Source organism: Clupea harengus, chromosome 10 (assembly GCF_900700415.2).
Source record: "Clupea harengus chromosome 10, Ch_v2.0.2, whole genome shotgun sequence".
In the NCBI taxonomy this organism is placed as follows: Eukaryota; Metazoa; Chordata; class Actinopteri; order Clupeiformes; family Clupeidae; genus Clupea; species Clupea harengus.
This window is the reverse complement of record NC_045161.1, coordinates 29,624,679-29,643,820: the sequence shown is the minus strand read 5'-3', so window position 1 is coordinate 29,643,820 and position 19,142 is coordinate 29,624,679. Positions and strand designations below refer to the sequence as shown.

The 19,142-nt window shown below is 42.2% G+C and overlaps 1 pseudogene; it reads left to right on the top strand.

The window, feature by feature from the left end:
- The first annotated feature begins 6,490 nt into the window (after positions 1-6,490).
- On the top strand, positions 6,491-8,298 carry LOC105889680 (annotated as a pseudogene).
- Positions 8,299-19,142: the final 10,844 nt, after the last annotated feature.

Below are 19,142 nucleotides of genomic sequence, written 5' to 3'. Positions count from 1 at the left end.
TTGCCATTGTATGAAAAAAAATATATAGCCCATATAAAACAAAACATGTCCCCTTTATTATTTCAATCTAAATGTATTTGATAGGACTGTTTGAGGTCAGTCTGTGGTTTGGTTGCTATTCAGGAACTGCTCTGGAAAGTAACTTCTCTTTCTGTCAGTTCACTTTCTGGTACACTTAATTCCTCTTTCTACATAACTTTAGCTGGTTTATACTTGACATAACTGTATCTGATGTACTCATGATGATCAGGTCAGTGTCTCAAAACAGTACACTTACTCTTGCACTATGCACTGCTATTCTGCATGGCCTGGATGTTCGGTACAATACTCTTATGTTCTTGAGACCAATCACCACCTTGTGTTTAGACTACATAGTAATCTGACCACATTGCGTATTCACCTTGAAATCATTGAAGGGTTCCTTGAATGTTACCAACAATGACTGACGACGCCTGACACGTTAGGACATTACTGGACAGTAGTATTATGGGAAAACATTCATCCATGAAATCACTACATTTTCAGAATCCTTTCTGACTGACATCAGGACAACCACATCTGATAAAACTCTTTATGCACATAATTGCTGGTAGCATTAACTGAACAGAGCCATTTGTTTGTGTTTTTGTGCCTGGACTATGACCACATATTGTGTAAACCTTTGTCGGAGTTACATGATACTTTTGCCATCATGCAGGCATGAAAATCCCTCACCTTTCGGCGAAATTCGCCGTTTTGAAACCAAAATAGGTGACCTACGTGAATCGTGTAGATTCGATGAGAAATGTATTTTTTTGGGGGGGGGGGTATTCATATTCAGTGAACTGCGAACAGGTGCGCGTGCCAGAAGGGAGCGCGAGATTCAGTGAATTGCGAACAGGTGCGCGTGCCAGAAGGGAGCGCAAGTGCATGGAAATATTAACGCGAAATTGCCTTGCATCACAGACCTAGCCTGACGATGTCATACTCATAATTCTAGTCAGAATATGAGTCTGATATCGCTCCATTGGGCTGTGATTATGGGGCGTGTTTCAACCGAACCAGGAGAAAAAATGCCTCTTCGCTCAATTGGTTACCTACAACCAATCAGAACAACGTAGTATGTGACCAAGGGCAGCTGATACATTACACTTTTACCGGATCCCGTAGGAAGGAAGGCAAAAACATCTTTTCGATTGACAAATGCCTTAATCGCGTTTCTCTGTTCCTCTTTCAAAATGAATGCACTGTCAATGTCTAAATGGACTCGAATCTATACATTTCAGCTCTCCAGCGGCAGCCATGTTTGTTGAAAACGAATTCAACTCGTGTGTTGGTGACGTGGTTGGTTACGTTACTGTTGATCATCTGTCCATCATCGTATAAAGCCCGCCTTAACAATTTGATTGGTACGGCCGATATCGAGCCGCAGATAATTTCTCCTCAATGGAGTAATGCCAGACCGAACTTCACAACCAAAAAATGTGTGGGCGGGGCTAAATTCGGTCTGGTATCCAGGCTATCACAGACCACCATCAGAAGCTAAAAGCACGCCTGCTGAAGAAGAGAAAGGGGCGAGGCTGAGACGTGGCAAAACAGCGAAAGCGGGCCATGAAGACACTGGTGGTTCAGGCAAAGAATGATCTGGTTCTGAGAGTATTACGAACTGTAATGTAAATTGTTATATTTGCCAATAAAATGTATTAAAATTAGAGCTGTCAAAGTTAACGCGTTAATCTATTATTGTGGCCGAGATTAATGCGATAAAATATTTTAAGGCAGTTAACGCAACTTTGTTTACTTCCGATGTGCATTGACACATGACACGAAACCGCCGCGTGCCTGCAGTCAGGAATAGGAGAGACCGAGACGGTAGTTGAAGATGGAGAGAGCAGAGGGATTGTTGGGCGGAAAGTTTCTGTTTAAGAGTAAAAATGACGGAACAACCGACAAAACTAAAGTTGTATGTAGCATTTGTCAAGCTGAATTTAGCTATCACAGAAGCAGCTCGTCTTTAAGTTATCACCTTAATGCAAAGAACCCGACAGAAAGCAGTCCCAGGTTAGATGGTCGCCAACCCACACTCCACGACTTCACTAAAATAACTAGACCAGTCCGTGAAAAGGTTACCAACGCCTACGCAGTTTAGGTTGCCGGTGACTGTCGGCCCATCAACATAGTTGAGGACGGTGGGCTGTCTGAGGTGATTCGAATTGCTTCAGGGGACAATTCTTACGATTTACCGTCGCATACATTCCTTGTATGACGGCAAGAGAGCACGAAAAATTCAGCTCCTCGAACAAGCTGCCAGCGTCGCCCTTACTGGTGACAACTGGACGTCAGTCAGAAATGACAATTACCTGGGTGTCACAGCTCATTTTATTGACAATGTATGGAAATTGAGATCTTTTGCATTGAAAGTAAAAAAAAAAAAACATTTGCGACATACAGCGGAGGACTGTGCAGAGGAATTCATCGACGTCTCAAACAGATGGGAGATAAGTGGCAAACTGACAACTTTAGGCACTGATAGTGCCCGTATTATGTTGGCAGCTGCTAGGCTACTTCCATTTTAACATCTACCCTGCGCGGCACACAGTCTGTACCTGGCTGGCACTTTATAGGTATGAGTTATAGGCCTGAGCCTCTTTGAAAACACAGTTCTGCGTGTAGTTTTGTGTTAAAAAAAAAATACAATTAAACAACAGTGTCTAAAATACACGCTGTCTGAAAGTGATTACTCGTTAATTTATAAGATTTAGTCTTTAGAAGTCAAACAAACTTTTAATCACGATTAATTTAGATTGATGCAGTTCAAAATGTGAGATTAATTTGTTAATTTTTTGGATCTATTGACAGCCCTAATTAAAATCTGAATTACATAACATTGTATTGGCTGTCAATCATGATGGAAGAGTAGACAAGTTAAGTTACAGCATGTCCACCATCTCTTGTGGGGGCTATGCATTAAGCCATTTGTGGTGCCCTTACCACATTGTGCCTCTTATACTGTATGTTAGACCCAGTGACATCAGTGCATAATACTTAGTAAGGAGGCCATAATAATTTTGGACTTGTGGCTGAAGTTAAGTTTCTCCAGCTCTCCCCAGGTTGGCAAAAAAAAGCATCTCTAAATGCATCAGATTGATGCTTTAAAATATGGAATATTAAAATTTTTCTTACGGGGGAGCATGCCCCCGGACCCCCCTGGAGGGGTAATATCCTTCTCACCTTTTTCACCCCTGACCCGTTTTCATGCCTGATCATGGGTTAAAAATGATTGTTTAGGAACGTAAAAGAGTAGTCGAGCAGTAGCATATGCCAAGTTTGGCTTACCACCAATACTTGTGTTTCCACCCATCCTTAAACATTGCCGTAGTTCCATCTATTATCCACGATGCAATGGCGAAGTTGAAAGATGGAACAGATGCCTAAAAGACTGCCTCCAGACAGCGGACATTGAGGGTAAACCTTGGAAGCAGTTTACTACTGATTTCTTGTTTTCTTATCGTGCTACTCCCCATGCAATCACACAAGTCTCCCCTGCTGAACTGCTGCATGGTCGCCCGATGAACACCAAATTGAACATTAGGTGCTTGCCTACACGTCCTATGCAGTTGGACGATGCAGAACTGAGAGACACTGTTAAGAAGAAACAACTAAAATCAAAGGAGTATACTGACAAACGCCGCAGTGCACAGATCCCGACATTTCAGGTTGGTGGCTTTGTGCGCATTAAAAAGCCTACTCTGATAAAGAAAGGTGCTCACAAGTTTACAAAGCCACTGCAAATCATTGAACAGAGAGGCCCTGCAACCTTTCGCCTCTCTGATGGCAAAATGTGGAACGCAAGTCATCTTGCCCCTGCCTTGCCAGTCAACATGCCTGTGCCTCCCACTCCACCTCCTCCTGATGAGACACATGAGCTGCTGCAGGCCACACCGCCTGATACTGCATTGCCGTCTAGGAGAACTGTTCGTGTTCCAGCATGGTACAAGGACTATGTAACATAGACACTTTTCCAAAAGAAAGAGGGAAGATATATTAATTTAAAAAATGTGTTACATTGTGTTCTATAGCTGTGTGCACTGAATGATATTGATCTGTTGTATCATTTGTGATTGTTAATATTCTGGATACGTTATGCTTTATTATGCTCAAGGTTTAAATACTGAACTTGTTAAATCTTATATGTTTAAGTACAGTCTCTTAAGGTAAAGAAAATACATCTAGTATATGGTCAATACTGAAGTTGTGATTGTTCTGCCTAATGAAGTTATTAATAGGTAGGCTAGTTGTACAATGGGCCACCGGCAGAGGTTCTTTAAGAAAGAGGGAATATGTGGTATATCTTACAATCCACTAGGGGCGCTACACTAGGATAATGAGATACCTTAGGAAATGTATGTGAGTATGATTGATGAAGAAGTGAAGTAACCATAGTTCTACACTACGTCTGCTCCGTTGCTTGCTTTCACCTTAATATACAACAATACACTTGAAAGAGCAAACTTATCTCAGTCGTGGTAGTTATAATTTTTTGGGGAAAAGTAGCTATTTATAACAAAATCATATGCTTATCCTACATAGAAACTATCAAAACACTATTCAATTAAATGAATACGTTCTTATTTTCTTTGGTATTTTTGTGATTAGCAATGATGATTGCTGGGTAATATGTATGTTGTTGTTCAATGTCAAGTCTCTATTTGATCATGTGACAATACAATACGATATAGTTAAACCAATTCTGATAACCTAGGTCTGAAGGTCTGATAACAATGCCGTAACAATGCCTTTTAAGCACAAGAGTGGAAGTAGAAAAGGGCAAGAGAAAAAATAACAGGAGGAGAAGGCGGCAAAGCTGCCTAAATTAGATTATTTTGGCTTTTTAACTAGCCGGAGTCAGCAGTGCAGCTGGGATCAGAATCGCTGCTTCTGCCCTCAGTGGTGTGTCAGCAACCATGCAACAGTTAACCATTTTTACGGTAAGAAATGTTCCTGCTGAGAGTCAAACAAGACTTAGTTCTTTGTGTACACACCCATCGCTTCTGAAATATGTAGGCCTAAGGTTGATTAATTAAACACTATTTATATCGATAACAAACACCTTTGATTAGCGTTTTTTAGACACTGTTGGGGAAGTAGGGAACGCTACGATTTTTTTTTTTAAGCGTTCACTAGGGGGGCCCGTCATAATATCTTGCACCTGGGCCCGTCGTTACGCCACTGAGGAGCAGTCTCCGAAATAATTAACGTTTCCGTTGATAGGCTACTACTAACAACAATACCACTCTCTTTGTCCGAAAAACATTATCAATCCTTGTATTTATGTTAATCCCTCAGAACGCATCGTCTGTAAGTATAAGACGTAAATACTTTCAGTAGACTATAATTTGTAAGATAGAGTTTAGTCATTTCTGTTATTTATCTGATTAGTATAGAAAGTATCATCGTACATCACATCCTGCTGCCATGAAATGTGCTGATACTTCAATGAAACGAGACTGAAGACCCCAAGAGACGTTATTCTACTTATATTCTAGACTATTATCTAATTGGATTTTAATGCGAAAACGTAATTATAAAAACACATTTTTTGTATTACTTTCAGTTTTACTCTGTTTCATCAATAAACCTGGAGCTTGGAGGCTACATCCTGAGTTCGCGTCGTTCATGAAAGGAGTTAACACACCAAACGCGTTTTTAAAAACAGGACGCTAGCAATTGCATTGTTTCCTATGGTACGGCGCGCTTTGCGTGTGCGCCTTTTCTCCGCCAAGCGTTGCGTCTTTCTAGCGTTTTTTAGATGCGCTTAAAAGTTGAACTATTCTCAACTTTCCAGCGCAAGGCGCACCGCTCATCAATGTCACACTCGGCCCAGGCAGGTTGCGCACGCAGCTCCGCTTCCTAGGCGCCGGGCAAAACAGCCTGGTGATCCTGCGAATGTTTTGCCTGCCGCACTTTGCCAAGGCGTTTTTGAAGCGTCTGCCATTTTAAAAAAGCGTTTGGTGTGTTTCAGCCCTTATAGGTACGAACACACCAGACGCGTTTCTAAAAACACAGACGCTTCAAAAACCCCTTGGCAAAGGGCGCGCCGGGAAAAACAGCCGCAGGCGCACCAGGCTGTTTTGCCCTAAAGTAAAAGTTAAACTATTCTCAAATTTCCAGCGCAAGGCGCGGAGGAGCACCGCTCATCAATGTCCGCGCCTTGCGCTGGAAAGTTGAGAATAGTTCAACTTTTAAGCGCATCTAAAAAACGCTAGAAAGACGCAACGCGTGGCGGAGAAAAGGCGCAAACGCAAGGCGCGCCGTACCATAGGAAACAATGCATTTGCTAGCGTCCCGTTTTTAAAAACGCGTTTGGTGTGTTTCGGCCCTTAGGCTGGCTGTCTATATGTGTTAGGATACACACTTGCATTTTGTGAACACTTCGTGGAAAGTTTGTAGTGTTGCAGCCATTCCGATTTTGTTTTGTGTTTAGTTGATAGCCTAGTGTTTTTGTGTGATCATGACTTCTGTGGCGCAGGAATTTGCCGACAACCTTTTGGAGGGGGCGTTTCACCGCCTCACGAAAGACCAGCTGATAGAGGTAGCGGCTATCTTTGAAATTGAGTTGAGTAGCGGTGAAAAATGTCTAAAACACACCGTAAATTCAGTCATACTGCCCTATTTGGTTGAGAAGGGAGTATTGCCACCGGTGGATATGAGAGAGACGATTCACTTGAAGTGAAACTGTTATGAAAACAATATATGTCATGCCATGCATGTAATGATCTAACCCAGCCAATACTTCCTCCCTCATTCTTTGCAGGGGAGGCAGGTGACATCTTTCCTAAGGTGCATTTGCATTCAGCACTGTCTGTAGAGCAGTTTCATTTCAGTTTGACATAGTTCAAGCAATGGCTCTGGTAAGAAAACATTTTAGAAAAAACACACTGAAAACTATGTGTATGATATTGATGTTGACTTTTATTTTATGGAAAACCTTAAAACAAAGAAAAAATAAAGACAGGTCTTCAGACGAACATAAGTTACAGACTGGGGAGGTGAGGGAAATACAGGCATGTTCAGCAATCATTCGAGGAGAGGTGGAAGGAGTTGATGAGGAGGACCTCAGCAGACTTCTGAAAAAGAGAAGGCGTGTCGCTTTGCCAGAGTCTTTCTATCTCAATTCAACAAAGGATTGCAGTGTTATATCAAAGACAGGTGGTTTCTAACTGTAGCTCTAAGTGAAGAAGAGAGGGACTTTCCTATTGCCTATTCAATGGTGATCCATGAGAAGATTGAGATGTTTGAGAGGCTCCTCAGAGCTGTGTACACACCACAGAATGTGTACTGTGTGCATGTGGACAAGACGTCTCCAGAAATCTTCATGAAGGCTGTGGAAGCCATTGTTTCTTGTTTTCCAAATGTGTTTGTGGCAAGCAAACTGGAGAGGCTTGTTTATGCCTCTTGGTCTCGTGTCCAAGCTGACCTGAACTGCATGAATGATCTGCTGGACTCGACTGTTGAGTGGAAGTACCTTATCAATACCTGTGGAACTGACTTCCCCATCAAAACCAACACAGAGATGGTGCGAGCACTACAAGTGCTAAATGGACGGAACAGCTTAGAGTCCGAGGCAACTCCTAAATACAAGATAGCTCGCTGGGAATACCACCATAATGTCACTGAGTCTGATGTCATTCAGACTGGCATTAAGAAGAGCCCCCCTCCCATCAGTACCCCAATGTTCTCTGGAAATGCTTACTTTGTGCTGTCGAGAGTTTTTGTGGAGCACTTGTTTAAAAACCCAGAAGCTAAAGCATTGATTGAGTGGGAAAAGGACACATATAGTCCAGATGAGCACCTCTGGGCATCTCTTCAGCGCATGCCAGGTATGCCAGGGTCCAACCCTCCCAACAACAAATACGACATGACGGACATGAACTCCATAGCCCGTCTGGTGAAGTGGATGTATCATGAAGGAGAGGTTAGGAGGGGGGCTTCTTATCCTCCATGCAATGGAGCATACAGAAGAGATTTGTGTGTGTATGGTGCCGGTGATCTCAACTGGATTGTCAGGCATCAGCATCTTTTCGCCAACAAATTTGACCCAGAAGTTGATGAAATTGCACTTAAGTGTCTGGAACATTACTTGCGCTTTAAAACTGGTAAATCACTTTGTTTGCTGAAAAGTCATACATAATGGAAAGGTAATTCATCATTCAACCAGATGTATGTATGTGTATTTATTAGGGCTATACGTATATGCTTAAAAGTATATGAGTCAAATAAACAACTTCATAGTCTACATGTGATGGTATGTATACATATTTCATGAACACTTTCAATTGAAGGCACTTTTCTTGATGCAAAACAAGTTTACAATAGCATCAGGTGAATTAGCTAAAACTTTATTTTTGTACTGCAACAGATGATCAGTTTGTCATTGTGTCGTTGATTAAAAAAAAAAACAGTGAAACACTCAAGCATCAGGAGGGGAATCATCACGCCGATAAGTTTTAGCTGGATCACTGTACAGTTCGCAATAGGTAATGTGGGTTAAAGAAATGGCCTCAAACATGTCGATGGAAAAGATAATGAATATTGTTAGACGTAAACAAATTGTTTTTGATAATATCTGGGGACCTTTTAGGTACTTCTTAAGGCAGAATACTAATGTTGGTAACTTGCTTCAGCAAGAACAGGCTCTGGATGAGTAGGACAACTATCTGATTATGTACATTGACTAGTAGGAAAAACAACAACAAAAAACACCCTTTATTCAGTTTGTAAAGTATACTTTTGTGTTTCTTTTTATTATCTGTTTTGAATTTCATTATTATTTAGTTACTTTATTATTATGGGAGGGGGAACAGGGTGAAAATGTTTGCTGTGTATTGTTCTGTTGTCATGCAATTCGATGTGACCTGCAAACTGAAAATCAATAAATACATTGTAAAAAAAAAAAAACTATCGAGTGTTGTTACTCGATAGTCGTATTACGGGGTCTTACTGGCAAATAAACGGCCAGCAACTAAATTCTGACCAATGAGGCAGCGGAATGTACTGCTCGTAGACCAATGAGGAGTCTGTCGGTTAAACAGTTCCCTAGGTTTGGATGTGTTTACCTTAGCTATGAAATCGTCTTAAATGCTGGGTGCCATTGTGGTGGGAAGACTGCATGGAGTTTAGGCTTCTGTGAGACTTGCTCCACAGCAGTGCCGCCGCTCCCATAACACGCACTACGCGCTGTGCGTAGGGCACCAACTCCTGTGGGAGCACCAAAAAATAGGCAACTGAAAAATCATCATAGTTATAATAATTAAAATGCCGATATTATTTCATATAGAAATATTAGGCACCGTTTAGGCATGTATATCACAAAACAGGCAGAACAAGAGATATATTTAATTGCTCAAAAAAAGTTACACTGGTGCGAATTGTCCGGGACATCCCGAAATATTATGGGTGATTTTGATTTGTCAGGGACAGCTCCAGTCCTGTATTCCAATCACAGCCTTTTTTATTTGTATCCGTGAAAAGAGAAAAATATAACAGTTAAGTGTAATCTGTGCCCTGGAGACAAGCACCTCTCAACTGCACTTGACTCCACAAGCATTTGTTACGCCAACACGAACAGGTGAAACTTGTAGCGAGAGATCATCATGCCTCGACTGAAGGACAGACTTCCCCAACTCAAATAGAGTATCTTAAATCACGATTAAATTGGAAGCTTGCACATTGACTACTGGTTGTTTTCATATTTCATATCAGCATTCTTTACACATAATGAACTGGTGTTAATATGTGTGAATATGAACTCATGAATATTAACTCGTTCATACGAAGTGTCACAGGCACCCATTATAATTGTAGAAGTTAAATCGAGGAGACTATAACATTAGCTAGATAACTAGCTATCATTTCATGCAAACGGAAATCTTCCATTTAAATCGTTTGTTATTAAAAGTTTCCTTAGCTAGCTAACCATAGCCTTAGCTAGATAACCATAGCAACCAGGAATCACAACTTTAGCTGCAAAGTTATTGATCTGACAAGAGGTAAATAGCGCCCCCCCTTGACCCATCTAAAACAATGTTAAAACTGTGGCCAGGCAGTGAACTGCAACCAGTCTGAGTTACATAGGACGTTGAGGCCCTGTGTATGGGTTAAAATGCTGTTTAACGAATGACGTTCTGACTCTGATTCTGATCGGAGCGCGGGCCAAAAAAAATCGAGCGCGGGCCCCAAATTGGGCAGCCTTGGTCTAATGCTATTTCAAGAAAACAACATGAAATTTGAGCGAAACTTGTAATAATTGTCATGACTATTACTATGAACAATACATCCAAGTCAGTTCAGTAGTGGTTTGCCAAAATTACACTGAAATGAATAGGTTTATGGTATGGCTAATGAAACCTTGCGATTTCCATTATTGTTGGTCAGCTGTTGGCGCGCTCGCACACCTGGAAGAAAGAGGGGGGGGGGGGGGGGGCATCATAAAGGAGTTATGCTTAGGGCACCAAAATGGCAAGCCCTCACTCAAAGCCAAGCTATGGCTCAAATTGTCCCCAAAGCACAGGCCAATCAACTGAATGACAGACACAGAGATGCACAGTTACACAAAAGCATATAATTTATTTTAGATCAAGGTATAAAGAAAAAGGACAACATTCACAGATGCACTGGCATTGGTAGGAGGGCTTTGATGTGTGGGCCTCCAAGGGGCTAAGCATCCATGGCTGGCTGAGTTTAACCACCAAAAGAAAGAAAGAAAACACAACAAATTAGATGAACCCCCAACCAAAAATCAAACCATAAGTAAATCAAAATGGATCAAAATCTAATTAAAACTCCAAACTCAATCCTTGGGTGTAAAACCATTACCAAAAATCAAAACTATAATACTACAAGCAGGAAAACTCAGCAAGACCCTAGCACACTTATCACTCAGGGGTTACAACACAAGAATAAATAAACCTGAACTAAAATTGATCTGACAGAGTGATTAGCCAGACAGGACAGTGCATCACATAATTATAAAACAAGACACGTTTACTAATATTCGAACCACACCCAGTTGCATACCACAATCCTACAATAAAGAGTACGAACAGCAAACACCCTACACGCCACAACCACACCACACAACCCAGGAGTAGGCTACAGTGCCCCTGTGTCGTTGCCTGCCGGCACACTTCAGACGTTTTTAGCCGAAGATGGCTCCGTCAGGTTGAGCACCCTGTGATAATCAGGCCAGGGACAGCGCAGTGAAGACAAGCAGTGTAGCAGAAAAGCAGCCGACGGTGAAGCAGCTCCGCGACAGACAGCTAAGCCAGCCGCAAAGTGGCAAAGCAGCACAGCAGCACAATTCAGTTGGATAATTGTATCTTTACTGTACTCTAGTGGTCATGTATAGAAACAGTACTGAGGTTTGGGTGTGTTTAGGATGTAGTCAGAAGTCAGGATGCTGGAATTCACTCTTTCTCGTAATCTCTTTTGACAGGTGTTATAGAAACATTATGATGCAGTACTTTCAACTGGCAAAGGCAAGATGACTGTATAATTTCAGCTAAATCATACACCATGGCCACTGATTTAGAAGGGCAGCGAGCTGTACTTTGCAGCAGAGTTCCTGTTGGTATGACATCGTTTCACCTTTCAAACTCAATCCTTTCACGATAGGCTACAAAGACTTTGCTCTATCGTTGGAACCACTAAATAAAAATGAACTTGACAAATTAAATACAGTTTTCTGTGTGATGTGCTGTGGCCTATCTCCGCTTCTATACAGTCATCGCTGGTCAACTAATCCTGACGAGTCGACAGGACTCGCAACGATAATCTACAACGACGCTATGCTGTACCGTGCCGTTCTGCAAAAATAGGCTGTACAACGATACCGTACAACTTTGTAATAGTTTTAGACAAGATATCGTGAAAGTGGGAGTAATAATACTTTATGTAACATGTAGTGATGTTGCCTAAATATCTTGAAATCATGTATGAACCCTTTAACCTATAGGCTACTTTAGTTTGTATTATTATTCTCATGGGATTATTCATAAAATGATCTTCACAAACAAACTGAGGGATGGTATGGGGCAGGTTAAGCGCTCATCCCCACCCATGAAGCCAACGTATTAATGTGGTGTTGAAAAAGACAGGTTTTTGTGATATTTAATGAACAATCACTTAACATATCTAGTTTTTATGTTTTATGCTTTATGTTTATTTGATGTATATTTTTATGTGGATCACTGTGCATGTAATTTCTTTGTGCACGTAATTGCTTTGCTGTTAAGCACTTTGAGCTGCATTGTTTTGTATGAAAGGTGCTATACAAATAAAGTTTATTATTATTATTATTATTATTATTAACATGGACGGTAACGTTCCTACTTGGAGTATGCAAATGTACTTATATTACGCAAACTGTACATTAGAATGATGGAATAATAGCTAGCGTGCAACAGGCTATTGTCGCGTCACGTTCTATGTTTGCGTCACGTTTGACTAAACGAGCAGGCAAGACATTGATCATCATTTTGAGCACATACTCACGACGGAACGGGAGCACATCGGATCAGTACAGCATTTCATCAGGACTACGAGAGATTAGATCAACTTTTTTCAAGGTAGTTCACGTTAAATACTCAAGACTCAGTTAAGCAGGATTTAATTTCACAAATACACATACAATATGGGAAAATATCAAATGAATGCCTGTACATTTTTATTGTATGTAAAATACGGGTGGTTCATTGTAAAAGCAGTTCAGGGGTGCTATTCAGAAATGATTGCTGTACATCCATTGACTGAGATGGCCACAGAAAGTAATTCAAATGCTAAATAAGATAATAATATTTTACTTTTTAATTTTCTCAAGATTTCCATAATGAATCGCCTTAGTGAGGCTTTGAGGTTAGCCATGAGCGAGACCTTGGCAAGGGAGCTGGAGATGGTATTTGCTGATATGGTTGAGGAGACCCAGCAGAAAGAGCAGGCCATGAGGATGACCATGGAGAAGATGCTGCAGGACATGATGGAGCTAGAGGCCACCACAGAGTGTGAGAGAGAAGAGAGACAGAAAGAGACTCAAAGACTGGAAGCATCTGCAGAAATTGTGAGAAAAGAAGAGCAGGAGAAGTGCCGTGACTCCCTCTCAATAATTAATCGCGAGGTAGAGAGGGTGAAAGACGAAAGAGAGAAGGAGAGAGTCAACAGGTATGCCCTGGAGAAGAAGCACAGGACACTTCTGTTTCGTCGAGAGCTGAAGGAAGACGATGACCAAGATAAAAGGATTGCAAAAGAGACAGAGCAATTTATTATCGACTCTGCCAACTTGAACAGGTGGACCGAGGAGAGGGAGAACGTCACCCTGACAGCAGCACTGGCGGCAGCCTCCATTAAACAGAAAATGCTGAAGGAGTTTAAGCACCAAGCTGGCAAGTGGATGGTGAGAAGTGGCCTTTTTCTTTACACACAACACCCTGACTAGGAGATCCTCTAAAGACATTCACTTTTTTCCCACACAACACGCAGGAACACTAACAAAGTGCTGTGTTTGTGGTCCTCAGGAGTCAAACGCCTCTACCCAAGGGACCGGTAGCGCAGAGGGTATACCTCTGGTTCTCAGAACCTGGATGCTGAGGGATGGATGGATGAAGCTCCAGAACAACAAGGCTTGCCTTAACGATAGTTTCCAGGTACCTTATTACACAGTGTTGCCAAGAAAAAGCTATAATAAACTGCTTGTATTGAGTATTATAATCATTGAACTATTATGCCTGTACCTTTCATTGTTCTTAGACCTTCTGCTGCCACAAAGACATTAAGCAGATCATTCAGCAGAACCAGAAACTGCGGTTTAAGATTGACCAAAAATGTGAGCAGAAGATGAAACGTCTCATGGCTGAGAAAGCAGATCAGGAAGAGAAAATCAGGGCAGCTGCATCGATAAAGACCAAGAAGTTGGAGGAAAAATTTACGAAAAATAACAAGGCTGAGTGGATACAAATAAAGAAGCAGCAGGCTAAGGACAAAAAGGAGGATGAAAAACTGGAGAAAAAGGAGAAAGCAAAGGAAGAGAAAAAGAAAGCAAAGGAAGAGAAAAAAGCCAAAGCAGAAGAGGATCGTGCAGCTCAGGCGGAGGAGAGAGCGATCAGGCCGAGGAGAAGATTCTCTTTCTGGAGGAGATCCTCGAGGCCCCAGCAAAGCAGCACAACTCCATAAATGCACAACTCAATAAATCATTTTTTTAGTACCGTTTTACAACTCGTCCCATGTTCATCCATTTCTTTTCCATACACAGTCCTCTGGCCAGACATGGGCACAGGTTGTACCTCTGGATGTGACTGTCCCATCTATGTCAGGACAGAAATATCTAGACATCCTGACAGACTCTGTGAACAGATTATCAAATTCACCGTTCAATCTGGGACACAAAAAGAAAATGCAGTAGTCAACAAACATGAACTCCATTTTTTTAAATGTCTTACAAACATGCTTCCTTATTTATCTATTGCTGTTATTACAGTATCTCATTGAAAACAGGCATTGTCAGGGGGAGGGGGGGGTAACACCAGGGCTCATCATCAAATACACAGTCACACATGGAACACAAAGTGAAAATGAAGTCACCCCGCTTTTACAAAAATAATGAAGTGCAGTCTAACCGACCTGCTTCCTGACACATCTAGACTAGAGTGAGGCACACAACTGTGGTCTTCCTGACACATCTAGACTAGAGTGAGGCACACAACTGTGGTCTTCCTGACACATCTAGAGTGAGGCACACAACTGTGGTCTTCCAGACACATCTAGACTAGAGTGAGGCACACAACTGTGGTCTTCCTGACACATCTAGACTAGAGTGAGGCACACAACTATGGTCTTCCTGACACATCTAGAGTGAGGCACACAACTGTGGTCTTCCAGACACATCTAGACTAGAGTGAGGCACACAACTGTGGTCTTCCTGACACATCTAGAATGAGGCACACAACTGTGGTCTTCCTGACACATCTAGACTAGAGTGAGGCACACAACTGTGGTCTTCCTGACACATCTAGACTAGAGTGAGGCACACAACTGTGGTCTTCCTGACACATCTAGACTAGAGTGGGGCACACAACTGTGGTCTTCCTGACACATCTAGAGTGAGGCACACAACTGTGGTCTTCCTGACACATAATACCTGTCTGCAGGTCTCAGATGGGACCTCTCACTGACAAGTCTAGAAACGAGGTCAAACACCCATGCAAAGAATGACACTACAGTATCCTCGCTAAGGATCCACAAAGCTTAAAACAAGCGTGTGTGTGAGTGTGTGTGTGTGTGTGTGTGTGTGTGTGAGTGCGTGTGTGTGCGTGTGTGTGCATGTGTGTGTGTGACACTACAGTATCCTCGCCAAGGATCCACAAAGCTTAAGACAAGTGTGAATGTGTGTGAGGGTGTATGTGTGAGTGTGTGTGTGTGAAGGTGAAATAATTTTCTTCCCCTTCTCACTGTCTCATCAGGAGTTTGGCCCTGGTGTGGGGTGGACTCCCCCGCCACAATGGTTTGATACTCCCCCACCATAGTGGCTGGACCCGGAAGACCAAAGCTCAATTGAACTCAGCTGGCGGCCCCTGTTCATGAGGAGACTTTCTTACCACTTGAGATGGCCATGGGAGAACTTTGAGAAAAGGCATGAGACTGTGCAAGGTGTTTGCATTTAGGAAACACTTACCTGCTGTGAGGTTAAGTGTATGTAGTATCTAGCTGTGTGGATACTGTTAGGTGCTTTAAGTATGTTCCTAGAGAACGTGTGCTGTGTTAATATGTTCCTTCTGAACTGGTGCTTTAGATATGTTCCTAAAGAACGTGTGCTGTGTTAATATGTTCCTTCTGAACTTGTGCTTGAGATATGTTCCTTGTGAACCTGTGAGTAACCTGTGCCTAGCATGCTGAATAATATGCCTAGTTCTGCCTTATGTCTGTAGCACTTTCAGTGCGGCCATCTTTTGTGTTTGTGAATATTTGTTTGTTTATGGTATAGACCTGTTTCGGGGTGGATGCAAAAGAATCCCCCGGTAAATAAATAAGAATATATTTTTATATACAAGCAACCATCTCCTGCACCCTTCTTCCAAACAACACCACCCAGTCCAGTCGCAACCTCCCAAAACAACGTGGGGTGACCGCCCGGTCCCTCACAGTGTGTATGTGTGTGTGTGTGTGTGTGACTACAGTATCCTCGCTAAGGATCTACAAAGCTTAAGACAAGTGTGCGTGTGTGTGTGTGTGTGTGTGTGTGTGTGTGTGTGTGTGTGTGTGTGTGTGTGTGTGTATCCTTGCTAAGGAGCCACAAAGCTTAAGACAAGGGAAGTCTGGGGAACCAAAAAATAGAGGGTATAAAGCAAGTAAGGCTTTTTGTTGTTTACTGTTGTTTCCCATATGGAAAGGAAACATAAACATGTAAACAACATATAGGACTCACACTGTTCATCTGTGGTAAAGAGCTTGCAAGTTAGGTCATAAATACAATTCCTGATTGCTGCATTCCACCAGTTAAAGTAGCAAAATGTAACAGTTTTACCTGAAAATAACAGCTTCAAAATCCTTTTGGTGGTACACTGACTTGTAATACGGAGAATGGTGTCTGTTGCACTGCCACAGCACGCCTGGTATTGCACTATGTAACTTTGGTGAACAGGGCCCGACACCTCTCACAATAACGAGGTAATGCTGTACGGCACCACGTCACACAATTAGACCCTTCTGTTAGCTGTAAGAAGAAGCTAGCAAAGTATTCTCTGTATGGACATCATGTAAGAGGTGGCGAAGAAACAGAGGAAGACATTGTCAGAGGAAGTGAGGAAGAGAAGAAAGAAAAAAGAGTAACCGAGCAAGAGACCAAACGAGTCAGTCCTGGACTGGCTTTTACTCGTTGGTGAGAGCTCAAAGAGACAAAAGGATGCAAGTCAGATGCCGAGCTAGCCTCTGGCGTTGTCTTTGCTGGTTCCAAATCCTTCAGCTTCAAATGCTTAATTTGTCTTGCCAAGAAAGGTTATCACACATGCACGCTTCCTGACACACAAGATGAGGCACCTAGGGCGCCACCCTGATGGTTCGGAGTAGGTTGGTTGTGGGTGACAAAGGTAAATATTACAAGGGTACCATCTGCAAATATCTCTTCATTGCTCATTCAGAGTGGCACAATATTATTATATTTATATTATATGTATATTGTATTTGACAAAAAAAAGACTATACACGACACCTTCAAGAGTGATTAGAAGAGCCAGGTGTTATTTAATTCAGTTGGATAATTGTATCTTTACTGCACTCTAGTGGTCATTCCCCCCTTCCTATCTCCACCCGGCCGACCTCAAGCAGATGGGTTCCCCCTTATGTGCCGTGGTTCTGCTTAAGGTTCCTTCCTGACTAACAGGGAGTTTTTTCTTGCCCGTGTTGCCATTGTGCTTGCACTAAGGGGGTTTCAGGCTCTGGGCTCTGTAAAGCGCCTAGAGACAATTGTATTGTTATGGCGCTATATAAATAAAATTGAATTGAATTGAATTGAATTGAATTTAAACAGTTCCCTAGGTTTGGATATGTTTAACTTAGCTATGAAATCGTCTTAAATGCTGGGTGCCATTGTGGTGGGAAGACTGCATGGAGTTTAGGCTTCTGTGAGACTTGCTCCACAGCCCCGTGCACCCCCACTCAAAGCCGAGCTATGGCTCAAATTGTCCCCAAAGCACAGGCCAATCAACTGAATGACAGACACAGAGATGCACAGTTACACAAAAGCATATCATTTATTTTAGATCAAGGTATAAAGAAAAAGGACAACATTCGCAGATGCACTGGCATTGGTAAGAGGGCTTTGATGTGTGGGCCTCCAAGGGGCTAAGCATCCATGGCTGGCTGAGTTTAACCACCAAAAGAAAGAAAGAAAACACAACAAATTAGATGAACCCCCAACCAAAAATCAAACCATAAGTAAATCAAAATGGATCAAAATCTAATTAAAACTCCAAACTCAATCCTTGGGTGTAAAACCATTACCAAAAATCAAAACTGTAGATAGCTGTACTGTTTAACTGTTTGATCCTAAAGTGTTACCGTACTATGAGTGGGTCTTGCGGGATTAACTTCACGTTATTAGTTATGTTGTTAGCGGGAGCTTGACACACATGGATGCTCTTGGTGCAAACTGTAGTTGTGAAAAAAGACGGTTTCAACTCTCATTCGGATACTTTATAACACAAAACAACATGGTGACAGAAGTGGGATATCGTTCCTGAAGACATCACTCAGACAACTTCATCTCTAAGAAGTAGCCCACGTTAACTTTGAAGTCTCGACTGCGGTAAGCAACAACATCGAAATGGCAGATGGATTCAGACGTCCGGACCCTCTCGTTTTTGACGAGAATGTGGCAGAGCACTGGCGCAAGTTTGAAAGAGAATACGATATCTTCATTGCCGCCGCACACAGTGATAAACCTGCCCATACGAGAGCTTATATACTCCTCAACCTCGCAGGACCAGAGGCCATAGAGAGGGAGAGGTCATTCACCTATGCGCCCGCGGTACTAGGAGAAGATGGCGACGTCGTTGTTGCAGAAGAATCCAGAGAGGACCACGAATGTCTGAAAAGAAAGTTTAAAGAAATATGCAACCCTGAAACAAACGTGATAATGGAGAGGTACAACTTCACCAAACACCAGACACCAAAAACCTGGCGAAACAATCGAGGCATATGTGAGTACACTGAGAAATCAGGCTAAAAACTGCAATTTTGGTGCACTGGAAAACGAACTGATAAGAGACAGACTGGTCTGTGGAATAGGTAGAGAAGGTGCCAGACGCACACTGCTAAAAGAGACTGACCTAACACTGTCCAAAGCAATACGCATTTGCCAAATTAGCGAACTCACTGAAAAATATAGCAAAATCCTCTCCACGCCAAAAACTGCGACAACCGCCAGTGTGGATGCTGTACAAATAAAACATAAAAACGTTTACAGCAAAATGAGGCAAACTGTGAAAGAAAATCCATCAGTCTCCAGCTGCCGAAATTGTGGGGGAACCCATCCAGCGAAACGTGACCAGTGTCCAGCTTTTGGCCAACAGTGTCACAACTGCGGGAAGCAGAACCACTTCAAGAGCCAATGCAGGTCT